Consider the following 23801-nt stretch of genomic DNA (forward strand, 5'->3'; position numbering starts at 1 on the left):
CACCCTGTTGGCCCCAATTTTAAAGCCTTCTTTGTCCGATCAGACATCCATTCCACTGTTCTTGATTCCTCTCACTTTTTTCATGAACTTCTGCCTGGAGAGGGAGAATGGAGAAGCACAAATAGCATCTGACTGAGAAATGGCTATCCTAGCCTAAGATAAGTAAGATTTTCTGATGCAAAAGCATAACCAAGCACATTAATCTATGTCCTGAGCAGAAAATCTGCAGAAGGCTGGAGTACCCTTGTTGTTTTATGCATTTTCACAACACACCAGTCAAGTGATACAGCTTTGACTGGGCTGTGTGGTTACAGGGAAGTGCGTGTGTGTGTGTGGGGGGGTACTTGAATGTCCCTTCTCCATAATAAAACTTTTTCATCACCTGTATAAAACTAGTACATCACTGCATATGTACAACTAGTACTTCAGTTGAGTTTTCTGACATGTTCTGTATATATAACTTGCATCTATACTCCATTCTTAAGTTGTTTATTGAATGTAGCCATTTGGGGGTTCATGCAATACACTGAAGCATGAACTGATCAGCTGGGCTGACATGCATAAAAAGCAAGTAGAAAGAAAAAGAAAAGAAAAAAAATCAACAACCAAGGTTACAAAAAAAAAAAAAAGGAAGGTTAATATAAAGACTGCTATGCCTTTAACAGACCTGGTTTAAATTTGTTCTGTGAACTAAGGCACTGAGTTTTACTTTTTTTTTTTTAATATGAGACAGCATTATATGCCTAACTGGACTCTGAAATGGTATGATATAGTGAAAGCATCTCAATCCCTCCTTTAATTAGAGCATGTACTGTATTTTATCAGGAATGTTTGAATCCTAGTAAGTGACTCAGGAAGGTTAAAAATGTAGATTGGTGGAGTTCCCCTCTCCCCAAGAAACAACGTCATTGGATTTTCCTACAAAAGCTCTGTTTGTGTTTTTTCTTCTGGCATGGCTGTGAACTCAGGCTTTCCCCCCTGTAGCCATATACTGTACATACATGCATGCATAGATATTCATACATCTATGTATGCATATGTATATAACTATGGCCTGAAAAACAGAAAGCTAGACCTTTTCCCCTGTTCCTATACACAAGCTGATCTCATTGAATCCTAGATCAGTGTATTTTTTTCCCCTTCATTGTTTTTTTGTCCACTGAAGTCAGTGGCCCAGTAAGCTGAAGTATGTGGAAAATCAAAAATACTGGAATAGATTTTGACATTTCAACTGTTATTTCCTTGAGTGAAATCTGTCAATCCATCTGATTATTCACATACAAAATCATACTTTAGACAGTCCCCTCTACTTGACTATGATTATGTGCCATCAAGCTGGTGTTACAACTACATAGATAGTGAGCACATAAATAGACCTCCAGGATGATCTGTCCCAAATCTGGCCCTTCAGGTCTTCTAAAGGTGAACCCATTGCCACAGGAATTGAGTCCATCCACCCTTCTTCCCTTTCCTTCCACCTCTTCCAGAATTATAGGCTTATTGAGAGAGATACTGTAGGTCTTAGCATAACATATAATTTGGTCATTTGTGTCCCAAGTGAAAACTCTGGATTGATTTATTTTATCATCTATTTCTGTGGTTTTTTGGTTATCTATGGTGTTCTTAGGAGTCTTCTCAAACACCAAAGTTCAAACAGGTCAATATTTCTATCCTCCTCCTTCAGTTTTAATTTCTATTTCTTCAAGTCCAATTTTCACTTCCCTAGAGTATTATGGGGAAAACCACTGTGTGTACAATTCTGATCTTTGTAGGTATACACACATCAGAATATCTTTTCCAAGGTATTTGTTGCTACCCTACCAAGTCCTAGTCTTTAGCATACCTCTTGACTGGTGGTTCCTTTACTGTTGATGATTGCTTTTAAAAGGCAGAAGCTATCTACCACTTCAGTATCTTCACTGTCATTTCTAAGGCTGGTTGCTGTACCTGTTGTCATGAGTTTGGTCTTCTTTATATTTAATCTTAGTTCCATTTTTTTTCACTGCACTCCTTGACTTTCATTACTAGGGCTTCCAAATCATTTGCATTTTTAGCTACTGTATCATAGTAGTGTGGTCAGCATAGTACAGGTTATTGACGTTCCTTCCTTCAATTTTAAAACCATGTCCACCTTCTTCTAGTCTAACCTCCCTCAATATATATTCAGCATATACAGTAGGTTAAATAAATAAGGGCAGAATATACAACCTTATTTCATTCCTTTACCAGTCTGTTTCACCATGTTCTGTCTGGACTGGGGCTTTCTGCACTGTGTATAGGTTTCTCATAAGGACAATGAGATGTTCTGGGATCTCCATGTTCCTAAGATATACCACAGCTTGACATAGTTGATGCAATCAAAGGCCTTTCTCTAATTAATTAAACACATATTGACTTTTTGGTATCCTCTGGGTTTCTCATTTATCTGCCATGCATCAGCAACAATGTATCTTGCTCCATGGCCTTTTTAAGACCCAGCTTCAATATCTGGCATCTCTCTTTCCATGCAGGTCTCTAATCTTTATTGCATAATCTTAAACATTATTTTGCTGAAATGTGAAATTAAGGATTGTTCAATAGTTTGCACACTCTGTTGAGTCTCCCTTCTTTGGTATTGGGTAAGTAGATGCTCACCCCTAAAAAAGCCAGCCAGATATACCTTACATACACAAAACTAGCTCCAATGCTGAATTTACAGGTAAAGTTATTGCTTCCTTCTTCTTCACTGATGTCTCTTTCACATCCCCTTTCAGGGTGTTATTGTGCCCCATGATCAGACTTTTCAAACTAAGCCCAAAGTCTTAGTAAGAGGTGAATTTCAAGACCACAAACAGTTTGGATTTCAAACTGTGAGAAAATTATTGCTGAATGAATCTACACACAAAGCAGAACACTTTCATTTCCTACAGTCAGGATGGAATTGGCTGTTATATTAAAACTTCAGAAGGAGCACTACCCTGGAGTAATTTCACAATTGTCAGGCAGAGTTGACATCTAGATTAACCCCTGTGCAGTGAACATTACAGCAAAGCTCATTGAGATACTTGGAAAATGTAGAGGGACATGATCCTTTATAAATCCCACCTGGAGGAAGTGCAGCCCATCTTTCAATCCCTCCAGGATGAAAGGCTGTAGTAAGTTGCCCCTGATATGTGCAGAGTGGACCTTATCAACTAAGGTTTTGCTGAGCAAGGCTTTTTGCTCCATGAAATGCAAGCATTTCCTCCTGTTCCTTTATTATGTATTTAATTCCCTCTCCTATTCCCCTTAAGGTGTTTTTATGTCAGAGAAATGAAATACTCTTTGCTGGTGGGAAAGGCTTCTGCTTGTTTATGTATCAAGAATCAAGATGGGCATCTCTAAAAAGAGCAAGTCAGCTTTTTGATTGGTAATTTAATTCACTCTCTGAGTAGCTGTGGATGACTTGATCTCCAAAACCTGAAGCTTGCCATAAAACCTGTTAATTTAATTCCAGTGACCTGACAGCCTACCTCCCCATATAATGCCACTCACATTACACTTGCAGTTGCACACCTGCAGTTTTGTGATGGAACGATGTTTTGTCCATACTTATTTCATGCATGCATGCTGTCATATGGGTGTAATAGTACCCAATAGTCTTCCATTCAGAATAACTATTCATGATCTCTCTAAGTTATATCTCAAACATTACTGTTTAGCACAAAGGCATTAAGATTAGGGCTTTGCTTATTCAAACACCGCTTTTTGAAATGTGTGTTTCCCAAAAGAAAGTTCTAAAATGTTGCTTACTTTATTCTTGGTAAAAAAAAAAAATGTATCGGTTTTAACCTTCTGAACTGAAGTTTCCACACCATTTTACAAGAGTGGGTGTTTTCTCCTGACCAGAATGACTATAACTAATCAGGAATCACATGGTAAATATATTATCAGGCCCAGCCCAAGAATGACCAAGAATCAGTCCAGCCAAACTGGGAAAGCTCTAGGGCAGGGCTATTCTGAATCTCTTGGTTTTTCCACAACTGCTCCCTGGACTATGTTCCCTTTTATCTCTTTCCCCTTCTTGGAATGTGCTCCCTCCTTCCTGAGAACCAGCGGCACTTCCAAAATCCACCACTGATGGTTTGATGTTGCATAGTCAATCAGATGTATCTACTGTATATGCTGTAGGCTTTGCTTCCTCAACCAACCAACTGGGACTCCTAGATAGTGAACTAGTTTATTCAACCTAGTATCTCCTGAATAATATTGTTTGTCCCTTTTAAAATGGTAGTTGAAAATTTGTCAAAAGAGGGATTCCTTTTTTTTCTTCTAGAGAAAAAGACCCATTTCCTTTTCACTTAGTCATCACTGATATCTTCAATTAATACAACTGCACAACATCTTGTGCTTGTGGTCACTTCATTTCCCCACAGATATAATGCTGATATTCTTGAGACTGCTGCTTGTTCAGAAAGGTATCTTAAAAGCTAACATATGACTGTCGCAGTAGCAATTAAACTTTACCTTGCCATTTGTCAGATTTCTTCCACTAATATTTCTTGAGGGAAGTATTTGAGATGTTTTGTTAAACAAGGTATATTACACCTGTTTCTGTATAATGCTAAACCATTTGCCATGGTTCACAAATCACACTGAGTTCACATGCTGGGCTAAGCCACTGCAACTTAATCTGAATGCTGAATGCTGTATGAACTCAGATGTATGATCTGTCTGAAGCTGAGATCAAAGCCCCAGAAATTCAATAAGCTATCCACACATGAACTTTGAAATCATACTCTTATCCATCCTTCCAATACAGTCTCTCTTCTTCATCTGAAGTTAACAAAAATCTTTCACTTGTGAGATTACCCAGGGAGCTCTGTTTGAGATTTGAGAACTACAGTAGATTCATCCAGATCTTAGTTTAGGATCCCACCCATTAAACCATACTGACTGCCATGCTTTGTTAACCAGCAAGCTGATTTAAGAAAAACTGCAAATAAGATTTCTATGTGACTGGTGCTTGAAAGCTGAGAAGTGGGGCAAGAAAATGTTGGATTATGATAAGGGAGAACCAGGTTCATCTCCATTCAGCCATGGAAAATTACTAGATGACTCTGGATCAGTCATTGTCTTTCAGCCCAATCTACTCCACAGACTTGTTATTATGGGGACTAAATTGGAAGATATCTAACAGCAAATACAATAAAACAATAAGAGGAAGAAGGCCATTGAAAATTGTTCCTGCCCTGTACTTCTGGCATCATTTCACCTTCAAGCACAGAGGAACAAAGGTTTTTACAGACACTAAATGTGCAGATTGTTCTAGAGATTTTAGAAAGCTGTTCATTCCAAACAGATGAAAGACCCAACAAATGTTAACAGATGCTTTTCAAAGATAATTGCTAATGAACTTTCTGTAGAGGTCTGTGTCTATGAACATTCAGCATATCAGATTTCCTCTGTACTTGAATTGTTGATCGATACTATAAAATATTGTATGCACCAGCTTTAGAAATAAGTTGTTTGTTTTGTTTTGCTTTGTTTTCTTTTCATTACAACCAATGGCTGCCTATATGTTCTGGGCAAGTGCAATCGTTGCCATAAAATCTGCTATTGTGTTAACATAAAAACATAAGCAGTGGCCTATTGGATTGGATCCCTAGCATACCTAGTCCAGCAGTCTGTTCTCACCATGGCCGACCAAGTGCACAAGGAAGCCCACTAGTCTCCAAGCAGATGGCCTTTAGAGGCAGTCACACAGCCATCAAGGTTAATAGGTCCAACCCTTTTCTGAAGCCAGCCAAGCTGGCAGCCAGCACCACATCCCATGGTAAACCAAGTTTTTTGGTTCAAAATCTGTTCTAGCCCCACAATGTTTCCAGGAAATTTCAGAGGAATCTCCAGAATACTTACAAAAAGCTCTACGATATACTGCCTCAAAGTTAGTTGTTCAGTTGGATTTGCTGTACTTAATGTCACATTTCTAAAACTCCCTCCAATGAGAAAGTTTATATGATCAACAACATCTGGAAATGGGGAGACAAGGGGGATGGGATTTGGTATGGAGTACATATGTGTGTTATACATACTGTACATGTAGAGAGAAAACTGAGTGGACTATGCCATTTCTAAAACTGAAATGTTCAAATGCCATTATAAAATGTATACAGTAATCGTTTAATTATTCATTAGATTTATATCCCACCTCTTTTCCAGGAGCTTAAGATGGCTTATGGAGTACTTCCTCTTTCTTCTCACACAGCATTCTGGGAGGTAGCTTGGGCTGAGAGAGTGTGATGGGACCTAAGCCACTCAATCAGCTTCTATAGCCAAATGGGGTCTCAATACCTGGGTCTTCCCAGTTCAGCACTTTAACCACTACACCATGCTAAACAACCAGAGAAACTGTTTGGATTTTTTTTTTTTTCACAGCAGAGAGAAGCCTTTAATCTGTGATTTGTGTGTGTGTGGGGGGGTGGGGGTGGCAGTCATTTCCAGGGTGAGAATACTGGAAGACTGGAGAAGTCTTGTAAATAATATGAGGCTTAAAGTTGAATAATATCAAGTTGAATTTGGCATGTTTGTTGATAGTGGATGCTGCCACCACCCAGAATCCACCCTTCTCTGCAACTTTGATGTTCCAGAAGGGAAGAAAAAGGCAGCTAACATTTTAAAAGAATCATGCTATGGGAATAAGTAATAGCAGAAGAACAAAACTGTTTTCCATGGAAGATCACTAAAATGCCTTTAGTTCATTTTTCTACTTGTCATTGCTTGTACATCAGGAGCTACAATATATTTTCCCCAACTGAAGTGTCCTCCAGTTACACTGGGATTACAGAATCCCAAAACTCCCAAAGGCCATATTGGCTGGGAATTTGAGACTCAATACATCTGGAGACCACCAATTTAAGGACCGTTGAAGTCCAAACAGGGGCGGCCCAAGGTATTTTGCAATCTAAGGCAAAAAACAAGTTGGCACTCTCTCTCCAAGTCACAGATCAACTGGATTGGTTGATTCTTGGAAGAAACCCAATGGGAAAAGCATTCCCTTACTCTTCAAAGTAGCATGATAACTAAATGATATAGGACATTCTGTGTAATGCATATAGCTCTGTTATCTAACAGCTGTGATGGGACATTGGGAAGGGATGATTGCCAGTGTTACCTTCTGCAGCATCTGATTCCTAAGATTCTTGCTTCACTATGCTTTTTGCCTTGCTTCAAAGTTTCAAAGTTGCAAGTTTCAAAGTTGGGTGGTTTGTCTTAAGTGCAAATAATAGAACTTGAAATAATGCATGCCATGATCTAGCAGGGCATGAAGATCCAACTAGTTGAGAACCTGGAAAAACGTTTCTTTGATAAAAAGAGCTAGATATGTTTATGTTTCTTTTTAAAAATAATACCTTCTTTTTCTGTCATCCTTTCCTTGAGGCTTTTCCACTGTTTTTATTTTTTAATGTTTTTTTCCATCTCCGTGATCAACAGGAAAATCTGTTATTCCTAGTTCATTTTATTTACTGTATTCTGTTTTGTTTATTGGAAGATATGCAGTAACTTGGCTTGCAGCTAAACCTCAAAAAAACCAAGATTATGGCAACCAGCTTGATTGATAACTGGCAAATAGAGGGAGAAAATGTAGAAGCAGTGAAAGACTTTGTATTTCTAGGTGCAAAGATTACTGCAGATGCTGACTGCAGTCAGGAAATCAGAAGACGCTTAATCCTTGGGAGAAGAGCAATGACAAATCTCGATAAAATAATTAAGAGCAGAGACATCACACTGACAACAAAGGTCCGCATAGTTAAAGCAATGGTGTTCCCCGTAGTAACATATGGCTGCGAGAGCTGGACCATAAGGAAGGCTGAGAGAAGGAAGATTGATGCTTTTGAACTGTGGTGTTGGAGGAAAATTCTGAGAGTGTCTTGGACTGCAAGAAGATCAAACCAGTCCATCCTCCAGGAAATAAAGCCAGACTGCTCATTTGAGGGAATGGTATTAAAGGCAAAACTGAAATACTTTGGCCACATAATGAGAAGACAGGACACCCTGGAGAAGATGCTGATGCTAGGGAGAGTGGAGGGCAAAAGGAAGAGGGGCCGACCAAGGGCAAGGTGGATGGATGATATTCTAGAGGTGACGGACTCGTCCCTGGGGGAGCTGGGGGTGTTGACGACCGACAGGAAGCTCTGGCGTGGGCTGGTCCATGAAGTCACGAAGAGTCGGAAGCGACTAAACGAATAAACAACAACAAAAATGCAGTATCTTTCCTCCTATATCTACAGTAGGTATAATCAGAATATATCGCTTTCATTCCAACATCTGTTGTTTATATCCAGGAGCTCTGTAATGTATTTCAAATCCTCTACAGAGTTTTTGTTGTTGTTGTTTTTTAATCCACTGCCAATTTTCAGATTCTTGGTTGTACTAAAGCCGATCTAGTTGTCCATAAACTGATTTTTCCTTCCTGTCTTGAGCTTTTCTTTCTTCTTAAATAATTCTTTTCCACTTAAGCTGCTGTCTTATTCATTCTTTCCCCTTGCTATTGTTAATAGTAATGAGAAATGTTAGTTCTGGTATTTATGTGTTGGTTTTTCACCTTGTTCTATGCTTGCCAAGAGCAGTACTACACTTCCTGTCTTATTCTTTCCATCCTGCTGTGTTACTTTGGTTGCATGCATCTCTCAGTTTCCTCGACATCTTTATCTGAATATTTCAACATCTAAATAAATGAAATGCAGATGTTGCAAATTATATGTTCTTTCCATCTCTTGAGCCATTCTTATATAAAAAAAATCTATGTATAATATGCAAAATCAACTACGGCCTTCATGTTTTTTTTTTTTTAAATGTATCTTTTTAGGGGTTTGCAGATCCAAATCAACTGTAATTGTCAAATTAATTTAGATTGCTATTTGATCTGATTTGACAGTTTCAATTTGATTCAATGCTTTGGTTCAGAATGTCAACTTGTGTCAATTTGAGTCAACAATTCAATCTGAATCATCAATCCAGTTCAGAAAGTCAATTCAATCCAGAGATTCAATCAAATTGCTTTTAAAACAAATCATATATTTTCACAGCCCTACTAATTAGTGCAAGCAACCTTTCTAATCTACTCTCCATTATAGATGCTTATTATCTCTCAGCCAATCTACCTGACAATGTTTGTAGTAAGGAAAAAAATGGAGTGATATGTAGTTTGCTTTTGGAGGAAAGGTGGGATATAAATCTGACAAAAATAAAAAATAGATAGAAAGACAGAAAAGCAAGCACTTTCATGTGTTAGAAGTTAATTAGCAATAGTAGATAAATTTATTACATAAAGTTTTTATGTCTGCACATCTACTTTCAAGATATTTTTCTCTTGATTTTTTGAATGCAACAAGTTTAAAGAGATAAATAGATAACTATTTTTTTCCATGTGTAAATACAAATGTGCATATCATGTACAATGCATTGGAAATAGCCATATCATCTCTAAATAAAAGGTGTATCCAACAATCTTCCTATTTTAGCAAAATAGCACCACTGCTTGCTTTTTACCCATTTGAATTATTTATTTAATGAACCGATAATGTTATAGTATATAAGTCCCTTGTTTTATCCTTCTGAGCACCCCATATTATACTGCCAAAATGTGATGGTGAAATGGCCAATATTTGATAATGCATATGAACTACTGTGTTGAAGTTTTAAAGAGCCACACACACATACTTATCCAGTTTAACATTGATTAAAATAGATGTCACTTTAGCATCTTATTCCATAAAGAAAAACCAACCATTTCTCTGAGATTATGGGTTATGGAAAATCAAGTCAGTTCATTGGGAGTGCCCCTAAAGCATGGCAAATCCTCCATATATCAACTCAACAGCTGTCTAAGGTCAACAAAGATATTTATGGGGGGGAAATGACCAGATTGTTTGGATGACCTGTTTCCACCCACCTGTTCACAACAACTGTGGGTGATTTCTGGATCCATGGTGGGGAAGTTTCCAGCACCAGAGAGATTAATTCCAGGCAGCATTATTGAGGAGACAGGAGAAATGGCATTGGTTTTTTCGGGGAGGGAGAGGAATGTAATTGAAACAAACATTATCAGAAGCAGGCTGTCATGCACCTTCTGGGTGTAATAGTTGAACCTTTTGTGTCACACAGGTTTGTTCCAATCTCAGGTTTCAAACAGAGCAAGTTCTGGGTGACAATTTAATTGGTTGTTGGCATTTTCAGCACCACGGACAGTAGCATATCTCTTTAAATGGGACTGCAATCATTGCTTGTATGATGTCTGCAAAGATTGTAACCTTTGCTGTGATCAGCCTGCCAATTTTGAAGTCCTCTAGATATGATGGACAACTTTCATTATCTGAGTCTGTATGAAATTGGAGTTCCAGTCTGACACATCTAGATTAGAGGACTTCTTTAGATGATTCAGGGTGGGAGACTGCTTCATCTGACACAAAAGAAGAGATACTTTTGACAAAAGAGGTCAGTATACATGCTAGACCCATTCTGCCTGAAAAGATTGTATGGTTGTTGTTTTTTAGACCAGCTGTCAAATAAGCAGACTTCTCAGTAAGTGCAGTGGGCTGCTGGTATTTGTTTTTTTATTGAATAATTCTATAGACAGGATGCTGGGAGCATTTAAAATTCAAGTTTTAATGTATCAATATAAACAAAACAAACAAAAACTACTGTAGTTTAAAATCAATATAACTGCATTTCTCAAACTGTCTTTTAACCAGAGGCCAAAACAGTTGCTAAAGATTTTGGTGGCATGCTCATTTAAAAACAAAAGCCTAACAATATATAAAGGGGTTCTTATTGTCCTAAACATAGTATTATATAGACCACTTTTCTGGTTCCAGAAGAGAGCAGAGGTGAAATATTATTGGCATTAGAGTTCTGAAAGGATCACAGTTCCATTATACCAGACTTTCATAACCTGGTGCCTTCCAGATGTATCAGATACAGTATCCAGGAATTCAGAGAAAGATTTCTCACATCATGTTGGGGAAGGTTTTACTGTGATGACTGGCAAACAGTAATGTAGGCATTAAGAGTATTAGTAGTAGTAGTATTAGTATTAGTATTAGTATTAAAATGTGTTATGGCCACCCATTCAAGGAGACTCTGAGTAGAAGATAATGCATGGTTTAGAAAGAAGGCTGCCATAGCATAGGACTTGTCTTCTTTGTTGCCAAGATAAAATCAATTGATCCAATTATGACATATTTTCCTCACTTAGAAAGCTGTTTAGGGTCCAAACAAGACATGCAGCTTTTTTATCATATATGGTGCCTGCTCATATGTAGTGCTAGGCTAGAATCTCCTCCTTTTTAATACCAATTTTCAGTCAATTTGATGGGAGAGAGGCTGCTTGAGAAAGTCTTGCAAAATAGAAGATAGACTTGAATACATTTTCATGAATAAACAGTGATGTTCTTGCCATTGTTTAGTGATGGATGGCCAAGAAGTTGTCTGAATGTCCTGTCTTTCAATGGATAACCTTCTCCCTAGCTGCCTGCAGTCTCCCTGGTTTCTTCTGCTTCTGTTCTGTTCTCAATGAAGTTCTTAGAAGGAAACTGCTCCCATGGGCCTTTTTCAGCAGTGAGGTTCATAAACTGATGATTTTTTTTCCCTACCCTAGAGGAATCATCCACTCATTTTCTCTCCATACATCTAATGGAAAGTTTTGAAAATATAGTTCTTTACCATCAATACAGGTGCAAAGAGAAAAAAAGTTAAGATGTTCTCCACAGTTACATCCCTGCAGTCCAGAAGCCTGGATATTTGTTTGTATGAAGCACTTGTTTTTGGTATTGGACTAGGGGAGGAATTCTAATGATACAACTGGATACATGGTAATGGAAGGAATTCCCTGTGCATCTTTTTAATGTTTATCTCAGACCCTTTCCTCTATTTTTTGTGGATGTGTACGGGGTGCATGGATGATTAAGGAAGAACCCCAAGAACCACTGCATGTTGTTTGGTACTAAGAGAAAGCAGTTGGAGAAGAATCCAGGTGCAAGTGAGTGAATGGTGCTCCCTTGAATCCCAGATCAACTTGAAACTCAACAGCCTTTTTCATCTGATACCCTGCAAACATGCTAGGCTTCAGCAAACTTGATGCATAGCCAGCATGTTTGATGGACTTGTGGGAACTGTGATTCAGCATAACTGGATCACATCAGGCACAAAGAGGCTATTCTACAGTATGTTTTTCCATCATTATCATGAGCCAAAAGACAGACAGCCAACTGGCAGAGATTGCTTTTATTCCCATTTTTTTCAATTGGTAAAGCCTGGGAAACAATCAATTGCCAAAGTCAAACATAACATAATGCCCTGCATTAGATTTGTGCTGTCTTGAAGCTTTTGCTTACAGTATTTGCTAACCCATGGCCAGTGAAATATCTCTGCTTGTTCTTTTGGCACAACCTGTCATGTTGCTCTGGAACTTTGATAATCTCTCTTGTAGTATATAATACATTCCTTTGTGAACATATTTTTAGGAATATGTTTTGCTGTTAAAGGAAGCAAACACCAGTTAATTACCATGAGGAGGATTAGGTGGCATTTCGAAAATGCTTATTTCAATGACTATATATATATTTATATATATACACAGAAGGGACGTGGTGGCGCTGCGGGTTGAGCCGCTGAGCTGCTGAGCTTGCCGATTGGAAGGTCGGAAAGTCGGCGGTTCGAATCCGCATGACGGGGTGAGCTCCCGTTGCTAGTCCCAGCTCCTGCCAAACCTAGCAGTTCAAAAACATGCCAATGTGAGTAGATTAATAGGTACCGCTTCGGCGGGCAGGTAACGGCGTTCCGTGTAGTCATGCCGGCCACATGACCACAGAGGAAGTGTCTACGGACAAACGCTGGCTCTTCGGCTTTGAAACGGAGATGAGCACCGCCCCCTAGAGTCGGACATGACTGGACTTAATGTCAAGGGAAACCTTTACCTTTACTATATACACAGAGAGAGAGGGAGAAAGAGAGGTGGAGAAAGTGGCCTTGAGGGTTTAATGTGTCATCCACCTGGGGCAAGTAAAATGCTTGAAGAGTCTTGTGGGAAATAACAAAGCGAGTATGTACAAATAAGTCTTGAGAGACCATCATGGCCTTTCCCTATTTAGATATTGAAATGTGCAGCTGTATTTTAAAAAGTCTGCTCTTGTAATTTGGCACAGTACATCTTTTAAAGGGAAATGAACTTGGAAAATAACCTGAATGCCAGGAGTTAGTCCATTTGTGTTTTGTTTTGTTTTGTTTTGTTTTGTTTTGTAGAACAAGAGTTCAGCTGAGAGAAGTAAACAATGTTTGAGTTCATAAACCATGCTAATCCTTATATGTGGCTTTTTGGCTTAGATGGTTCTCACAGAGCTCTTCCTGTAGCAGTTGTAAACCATAGCCTATAAGTTAGCGTAATCAACTTAGCACAGTTCCTTAGCATAACCAATGAGCCTAGCAAATTGTGGCTTTTCAATAATCAGTAATTAAGCACCTTAATTACTCATGAGTATATTGTATTTTGGGGGGCAGAGGGCCACATTTGACTTCTGAGTCACCAAGTGGCCAGTAGGTTCCTTCATTTAAAAAGAAAATAAAAGATGGTAAATGAGTGATAGGTCTAAAACTAAAACAAAAATATGAATGTAAAATAATTTAAACATAAAGCAAATACAGAGAAACATCCATGTTATAATTATCATTTAAATCACATTAAATGATCCATAATTATCATTTAGATCACATTACAATGATATATCAGTGGGTGTAATTTTGAGGGTCTTTGAAGACTAAAATTAAAAAAGCCCACATGTGATTTCAGACTCTCAGGTTTAGTGCAATGTATGAAGAACCAAGCACATGAGCTGAAACCATGACTGGATAGTTATCTGCTACATATTTAGAGTTCACTCCATCTGCAACAAAGCCAATTTGTGGTTCTCGATCAATCCCAACATTGTTTTATTTTATTCCCGGTTCTCTGGTGGTGGCACATCTGTGTGTGATTTCATTCTGCAATTTATATTTCACTGCATCAAGAAAGCATGATACTCATTCTCCCTTGAGAAAAGTCTTTTTTTCAAAATTCTTGTTAAAGTGGAGGTAATTTCTTGCATGAGCAAGCCTTCTTTAAGTGCTATTTTACATATCTTATTTCTTGAAGAGCAAAAATTGAAGAATTTTCTAGCAGAGTACATTATGCACATTGATTTTGTTGCTAGTGGGCATTGATTGTTCTTCTCCCTGAGCTCAGAAGGAGGCAGCACTTGAAAGACTGTTCATCCCCCTCCTGGATAACAGCACATTTGGGGAAAGTTGGTTTAGATAGGACACTTCTCCTTTTCCTTAGAATTTCTATACTAATATTACACAGGGGAAGCAACCTATGTTTATGGGTTTTTTGTTTGGAATGGTTTTAACCTGAATGGCTACTGACTTGCTTCTTCCCAGAAAGCAAGTAAGTAACTTGTAAAGACAAATAAATCTCTACAACTCACTTTCTCATCAGCTGAGAAAGGGGCAGCTTTTATCTGTCAGGAATCAAACGATCACACTTAAAGTATACTTTATCAGAACAATGGAATGGAAGTTGAATTTTATTCAGTTCTAGAAAGGTGGTGGGCGCTGTTTCCACATAATGATGCATACTAGAACTGTGCTAAAATGTGTCTTGCTTGAAAGCTCGGTTGTCCCGGGAAAGACATTTCTGCTTTTCTGCGTACTCAGGATAATGGGGGATTTTTTGCAATTTTCTGCCATTTTTGGCAATGTCTTAAAATGTATCACTGTTGTTTTTTTAATCATATCTTTCTGTGATTCTGAAGCTTTTCTGGATGTCCACATTTCCCAGTGTGGAAAAATCTATTGGGGGAAATTCTCTCCTGATGTCTTCTCTTGGGATTGAAAGGAAGGGTATAAAGCCAAGAAAGCTGTAGACCGAAAGAGAGAGAATTGTAGAATATTCATACGCACACCGCATGTGCATGTGCACACACACACACACACACACACTTTGGCTACCACATAACTTTCTAAGTACAAGAGTACTTATTTTCCACCCGAGAGGATGGAATTTCAATACAATTCTTCTCCTTTGAAAGACATCTTGAAAGCGCAAGATCTTTCATGAAAGTGAATGAGAACTGATAGGAAAGAAATTTTGGACTCTAGATTATGCCTGGCACAACAGTGTCTTTGGGATCCAGGTCATTACACCTGTGGTTAACTAGAAATAGGCATCATATAGTGCTGTGTTCAGCACTTAAATGCAAAATGGTGCTGGTCAATTTTCTGCATAGAGCACTGAAGCTAAAAATAGTAAAGAGGTTATGCATTCTTTGCTCTGAAAACTTCCAGACTTCGAAATCAAGACTGGTTGAATATCTTTATTTTCTTCTGCTGAGATAGATATAGCATCTATGCTTACGGATTTATTATCAAGAATGGATTGGCTACCCATATCAGAGGCAGAAGCTTCTCACTTTCACTACACTTCTGTCTCCAACTTCTGTCCATTACTTCTGTCCATTCATTTAGGTCTCAAAAAAAAAAAAAAATGCACACACCCTTAGTCGCTGGGAAAAAAAAATAAAATAAAATGTGCAGTACGTAACAGTGGCAGCGTCTGTTAGGGATTCAGAGGTTTGCTCCGGGCAGCTGTCTTTTTGTCCCCCAGAATGACTTGGTGCAATGTCATGACTTGGAACACAATAGCAACTTCACTTCATAGATAAACTTCTATTTTCAGCTAGTCCCATTATTGCACTGCACTGCTGCTGCCAGAAATGTAAGTTTCCGGCAGAAATGGACAACGAAAACAATCATCAAACTTATAAACTGTGAATCAACATTTGGATAATGGATAAATTGGGGGACCATGGTTTGGTTCAACTCTCACTTCCAAAGGGAGAAACTAAATAATGTTTAGATGAAAATTAAAGCCAATGTCTCCTATTATGACATGCAAACATTGAGGATTAATCTACCAGTTATCTGAATAGTTCCATTTCTGATTTTTTTTAGTCCTATCTTGGATTCTGTTTCTTGGTTATGCTGGAGTATGACAGAATGTCAAGTGCTGGCTTTTAACAAGAGACATGGGAGAAGAACCCTCCCTTGTTCTTTTCCTAAAGTATTCATATAGCATCAAAGTGAAATTAAGTGATAGAACAGTCAGAAGGATAGAGCAAGAATACCACATTGCTTTAATTTCAGGATAAATATTCTAAGGAAAACAAGATGGTCACCTAGGTGGACTTCCTCCAGCCTGCATGGAGATGATCCAAAGGATCCAGAATAGAAAACAGTTGCTTAAACTAAAACCTTGGTGCAGTCACTGAGACAAAATCATTGACTTTCACTTAAGACTTCTTAATTTCAACACCATTTAGGCACAATGAACTCACTGGATTGGGACTAGAGCAGGCAGCTATAAAAAGCAGTTTTTAAATCCTTTTGATAAGATATTTTGGGAAGATAAAGAAATTGCTTTAGTCTCTCTGATGAAAGAGGATGCACATACTTCTAGGACAGCTAGTTTGCATACTGTCACTTTTCTTCCAAAGCCCATATATGGTCATGTATGGCTTCATGACTTCATAGATCCTTCTTTATATCATACTGTTCATTGTAGACTATGCTTCTTCATTGTAGACTATGCTTCTTTTCCCAGTAGGAAAAAGGTTCAGGTTTTCTAGTAGGGAAAAGATGACACAACTCCCCCAAGGACAAAAACAGTTCAGGTTGCAACAAACTGTCATATCTATCATTATGCCTTTCATCAAATAAGAAGCATGACTTGAAGGAAAGACTGTTGGATTAATCCACTTGGTTCAGCTTTGGGCCAAGCAAATGATCTTCATTTGGATTCTCTTTATGGTCCACAGAAGTACTCACTCTCCTTGACAAAACAAATTTACTTCTAAATCAGGATCTTTTGTCTTTCTTGAACAATGCAACTTGCAAAATCATGGATCGAGCCATTGATCTGTGGCTTGAAAATCTGAGGGATGGCAATGATCAAACAGCAATCCATAAACCATCTAACCAGGAAAAACTGAATTGAAATTGTTGACCCAGTAAGTTTATCCATTTTAATGATTCAAATTAATTTGGATAATTGATCTAATCTACACATTCAAATTATGTAGTCAAATAAATTCACATTTCCAGATTAGTTGGGGTGGTGGTGGTGGTGGTGGAGGCCATTCCTGCATAGCCACAGAAACATCCAAATCATCTAAATCAAGCTGGAGGCATCTTATTTGATTTGACTTTCAGATTTGATTTGGAAAGTCAGTTTGATTCAGAGAGTAAATCAAATTGCCTTTGAATCAAGTCTCTGCACAGCCTTAATATGTGTGTGTGTGTGTGTGTCAGACAGAGAGAGAGAGAAAGAGAGAAAGAGAGGAGGAGAAGAGTGCATGGCTTGCTGGTTATTCATTTTGAGGGTGATGACAATGTTACCATTCCTAGAACTTTACTTACACTTCAGATAAGCTGCAGACAATTGGTAGCTCACTAGTGGAGTACCAGCTTTAGTTATAGATTCAACGCCTGGATTTTCCAAGTATGAGAGTTTGCAGCAGGTCTTTGCAGGCAACTGTTCAGTTAGATAGTCAACAGTCTGACATTATATAAGACAGACACTTAAGAGCCAGTGCGGAGTGGTTAAGATGATGGATTAGCACCAGGGGAACCTAGCTTCAACTTTCAGCCATGGACGCTTGCCGGGTGACTTTGCCCCATTCACTCTGTCTCAGCCCAACCTACCCTACAAGATTGTTGATGTGGGGAAAATAGGAAGATGGGGTGCCATGTATGCCACCTCTTACAAGTACAGAAATAATACGGTTTTTATTAAACTTCCTCCCACCACTTAGCATGGCAGTAGAGGTGACCACCTTACCCAGTACATTTACCACTTATCAATTGTCCTCTTGGTAGATCAAGTCTCTGCTTTGCTCTCAGCTCTCTCCTCCTCACTCTGCACTGGAGTACTGGGTTATTATGTGTGAGGAAAAGTTGTTTATATTGTTAGCCTGTCTCAGAGAAACCTTTCTCCTATAAAGAGGGGGAACATTATACTTCAAGTGTTAAAGAACGTATTTTAAAAGCTGACTTTTATTGGTTTCTTTTAACCTTCTTCTCTTCCAACTCTTCCCCTGCCTCTACCACCCATCCCTTGGAGCAAAAAGAGAAAGTATTTTTAAAAATGAATAATAATTTATGTTTAGTATAAAGAACAATTTAATGGCATCACCAAAGGTCATTTTCCCCACCATTAGCATCACACTGGTTTGTGCTCCCACCTGATTTCCTTATCCACCTGCATACATAACTCACTGCTAAGGAAATGCATCCTATACAATGGAGGAGAAAACAGGAATAGCATCTGACTTCAAAGGACAAAGATCTAAGGCTGTCACACTCACTGCTGCCAATACCAAACAAATATCCCTCCTTTAAAAGAAGAGACTGCTGCCATTGCAAGGCAAACTCATTCCTGGACATTTGTTTTTTAAAAAAGCCTTTTCTACATATATATGTTTTGTACATGGGCCAAAATGTATGTCATTTGACCCTTGCGTTTACTGTCCACATCCGCCGATGCACATATATCCCTCTCAAGTATAAATATATTGTATGTTAGAGCTGTAAATAATTCTTGGTCATGTGTCTCCTGTCTTCTCATAGTATCATATCCTCATTGTTATGTTTAACAGTGTCATCTATTGATTGATAAAACCTATGTGTAAAACTGTAACCTCCTGGTGTCGTTTATGTAGGTCCCTCTTCTCAAATAAAGTTCAAAAAACATTGATGAGCACTGTGGATGGTGTCTTTGTTCATCTTATTCTTGATGCTCATCCACCAGCAATGTCTGAAGGCAAACTGGAAAACAATAAAATAGTGTCATACAAACATTATAAGCAGTGCCATCATATGGGATTGGTATTCCCAGGCGACCGCCAAAATGACCCTCCCAGATCTTTCCTCAAATTGTCTTCCTGACAAGACTTCTGAGACTAATGAGACTTAGCCACTTTTGCCAAGCAGACAAACTGTGATGGGAATCACATTTATTTGTGAAATAATTCCTCACATCTGCAATCACTTCTCAGTTTTTGTTATTGTAAAACCTTTATCTCAGCTGTGGTACTTTTAAAATGCAAGTGTATACTAAATGCAGCAAAACAAATATAAATTATTAATATAATATTTCATGCAAATTTGCACCTTTCTTTCATAGTTGCTAATACACACAGGGAGAAATATCATAAATGAAACAGTTTTAGCACAATATAGTATATTAAAGAAGAGACACTTTATTTCTACCAAACATTGCATTGTAGGACCGTTTTTCTCTTCTCTCCAACCCCTATGATGTGTAAGAAGGAATAATAACTGGGTTGCCATATTGACATTCAGTTGTTCTATCTACAAACACTTGTCCAATAATGTAGAACAATCCTGGGATGTGATTGTCCCAAAATAAATTATATTTTATGTTTATGGGGTGGAGAATTCATTTCTATGGGGATACCCAGGTGAGATGGTTCCACTCAAAATGTCCATACTGTTGTGAAGCCCATTGTCTCAAATACAGTACCCACAGTGGTGAGTCACACTTCTTCAGCCACTAGAGGAACATTCTTAGAATAATAACCATCTTACCATTCTTCATTATTTCTCTTCTTACAAATACCATCAAGCAGTATTTCTTTTCCTTCTGGGCATTTGAATTGCTACTAATGCTAGAGCGGTCATGATTTGAAAGACAACACATCTTACAAAAGGATAAAAAAGCAGCAGAACAAAGGGAGGAAAGCCACCTGTCTGGAGACTTCATGAAGCATCAGATAGTATACCTTCCATGGTCTTAAGAGCTGATAACTTACCAGAAACATCCTCTTTTGTACCTCACATCTTCCAAACATCAGTACATCAAAGAGGTAGCTTGCCCTCTCTGTGGTGCTGAAGGTAATTTAGGAAGATAATTACCAAGCATTCAATAAGAAGGCTGCTTTTTGCATTGTCCTTTCTGCTTTAAGGTACATGTGGTGGTACTTCTGGTTCTATTCTGAGAATGCCAAATTATTACTTTAAATGTTACACAGCTGAGAAAGAGTAATATGGAAATTATTTCAGATCTACATCAGTAAAGCCTTAGATGTACAAAGGGAAGACCAACCACCCCTGAAATATACCCCGCATGTGACCCACTGAGCCATTCCTTATATATCCTTGTTAAAATACATCCATGTTTATATTCTAATGTGGGCAGGAAGGAGGAAGAAGATAAACTAAGCACTTATAGATGAAAAGTTACAGAAGAAAAAGAAATAAATTTCAAAGCCAAGTCATGTCAAAGCGGGATGAGAAGCTTGCTAAAGACACAATATTGGGAGGGCAAAAAAAACACACACACACACACAAAAAACACCTGTAGGAAGAGGGGAATGCATAGAACTGGAGCAAACTCTTCTAATGGTTTTGCAAGTTATTCCAGCAGACAGATTTCACTGTGAGGGGTGATAACTGAAATTAGTGACCCACCTCTCTTTTTCCCATCTAGGAAGGGTGCAATTAAGAGAATGCCTCACAAGAGGGGATGAGGCTCTTGTTTAGAAATGTCTGGGGATTAGGATAGGCTTCTGTTAAGAGAAGGTTAATCATTTCCTGCAGTGATTCCTAACTCTGACAGCTGCAGATTGGCACAGTGGAAATAAGAAGGAACAGCCATTTTCACTTCTTAGTTATATTGCCCTTAAAAAAAAAAGTCTATTACACATAAAAAGCAATATATTTCCACCAGATCCTGAGGTGACCTATATTTTATTTGTGTGTACATTGTGGGTCATCTCATATGATCCAACCATTCCTTTTTAATGGGCTTTCTGAAGTCAGAGATTCCTCTTCCTCCCTCTGAAAGAGCAGAGCTAAAAAAACAACAGGGAGGTGAGAGGAATCCAAAATCATATTCTTGTTTGCAATATGATGTAGGAGGAGGTAAATCTAAGATATCTTATGATTTGTCCCATAGGTTAAAGGACTACAACTTTAAAAATGTTATATTATACCTTTAAAAAAAATTAAAACACACAAACATGCACATGTATTTTACTTTTTAAAAAAAAAATATTGAACAGTAATCTACACAAAAATAAAAAGAATTAAAGACTATAGAAGGCTGCAGGGACAAAGGCAGATTAACTAATTAAATAGAAAAATAGGCACTATTAACAAAAAAGGACCAGAAATTGTTCATAATTTCCAATTATCATTAAAAAAATTACACCTGTTGTGATTAACATAATGAATATATTCTGCCTTAGTAAAACTGTGATTATTGCCTTTGCAAGTTCATTATTCTAAGTTTTATCAGTATTTTTTTTTCCTAATAAAGCAGTTGAGAAAGCTTTTTAAATCCACAAACCAATTTTTAAATGTTCAAGGACACATTTTAAGAAGAACCAACTCCAGTTCTCTGGATATATTGGGAGAGGACTCGTATTTTACAATAGTTGGCTGACACTTCCCCCAGTAATACACACACAAACATCTCTGCTAGAGATTGATAGCACTATGAGACACTTGGGGGAAATCTGGGCGCTCCTTTTACTAGGATCAGGTTTCAGATAATAAGCTGTGTTTGAAATCTTTCAGAGCTATTTTTTCAATACCGGTTCTAGAAAGCAAACAAAATCAAAATGGTTTCATTGATCCAGGGCTCAAATAGACGTACAAAAAGAGATCCAACAGGGAGAAAGATCAAACTCTTTTTTTCTAATTATATATCACAGAATTTCTTTTTCTGTACATTGTATTTCAAGCCCTTTCCTCTACATCTATAGTGATCTCTCACAGTTTTAGTGTAGCCTGAGGTGCAATCTGAGATTCCAGTCCCAGGAACTGAAACAATACCCCCCCCCCCAATTTAGTATGAGAATGTGGGGCCCCAAATAAACTGCTGAATTTGGCATATTCTGGATTCTAGCAGCTACTTTAAATGTGCCTATTCTTGATGCTGTTGAAACTAACGGCTGCACCTTTTCTTTGAAGAAACAATTGTTCTACTAATCAATACCTATTGTTTAGCATAAATTGCACCATCACATTTTTTTTAAAAAATGGATTCAGAGGGACCTATCATATTATTTACCATGAAAATCTATAGCAACCAGTTGCCATTTTACTTTCCAAGTGCAGCTATAAAGGTGATTTGTGAAGTAACATTAATACATCACTCTCAGTGTCAGACTCCAGCTGCCAAGAATTTGACTGACATTTCTTTCTTATTTATATCAGCCTAGATAATAGCAGGCTTAATGGTATAAATTCTTTGGATTGGAATTTTACAGCTCCTATTTGGATATTTATTGATCATAAAATAAGGGAGGCAAATCTCAGGAAGCCAAAAGAAAGAGAACTAGTATGCATGAATGTCTTTGACAGGCCACTGGCATGCAATGCTTTGAGCCAGAAGGACTGCATCCCTGCTGGACCCCAGTTGCAGGTAGTTCCTTCTATCTGATTAGAAAAGAGAGTCAATATGTTATAGCAGTTGAGGTGGTGAACTGGCACCAGAGACCCCTCAGTTCACGGTGACCTTGGGCCAGTCTCTCTCATTCAGTCCAAGAATCATGGTGCTAAACTAGGAGTGGGGAGCCCAGGTTCTAATCCACTGTTAGGCATTGAATCTCACTGGATGACTTGGAACCAGTCACTTGTTTTCTTCCCAACCTACCTCTGAAGGAGATAGTTGTGAGGAAAAATAATGGGAGGAGGGAGTGCAAAGTATGCTGCTTTGAGCTTCTGAACAAAAGGCAGGCTTTAAATCAGACCAAAGAACAAAGAGAACCCTTTTGAAAGATTAGATGAGTTTGTTCTTTGGAAGACCCAAAACTAGACTGAGTTAGAGTAGCCCATGTTTCAGCCAGGAACATCACCATCAAATGATATTCAGTTTTGACTGGCAATATATATTGGAGGATGGAAATCTATCATAGGAAGAATATTATAGATATGTTTATTTTTTCCAGTCTTCAGTTTTGCTCACCTCTGTTTTGTTATCTTTTTAAGCCTGTGCAAAACAGTTGCTCTTCACCACATTAAGAGAACTTTGCATCATGGAGGTGACAGATTCTCATCATAAGACATTTCACATCATTCTGAAACTTCTTCTGGCAGTTCCAGTAACTTATTTCCCAAGTTAAAAAAAAAAAAAAAGACTTTTTCTGGGCTAGGTACTGTATATTATTTTGCCCTCAGCATTATTACAGGGAAGTTATTCCATGATCCCATATGAGCAACGTGCTTGCCCATGCAGAACCAAAATTAATGAAACAATCCAACATGTGTTAATTCACTGTAGTATTTACAGAGACATTCCTAACTGCTGTATCTTATCTCTGTTTTGTCAATACCCTGGAAGAACTCACAACTTTTGCATGATTTTATCAAATTTAAAGCTCTCTGCAACTTGGGCTGTAACAAAATATTGTTCAGTAGCTGTGAAAATGAGGCGCCATAATTATATTATATTGATGTCATAATTATAACTCATGTTTGTTGGCTGACTTTTGGTAATATTCAATGTTTTGCTTTATTTTATTGTCTTTAGTACTATTTTCTGTTTCTAGCCTTTGACTGTATTTATGTATGTATGTACCGTAAGTATGTATTACAGTATGTACAGTCTGTATTTCCAGTAGTCAGAAGAGGCCTCTGCTTGCTAGAAAATTCTTTTAGCCACCGGAAGTGGTAGATGAGGCCTCAGGGTAATATGAAATAAAGCAATACAGCCACTTTGCTTC

The sequence above is a fragment of the Candoia aspera genome, chromosome 13 (assembly GCF_035149785.1).
Source record: "Candoia aspera isolate rCanAsp1 chromosome 13, rCanAsp1.hap2, whole genome shotgun sequence".
Lineage (NCBI taxonomy): Eukaryota > Metazoa > Chordata > Lepidosauria > Squamata > Boidae > Candoia > Candoia aspera.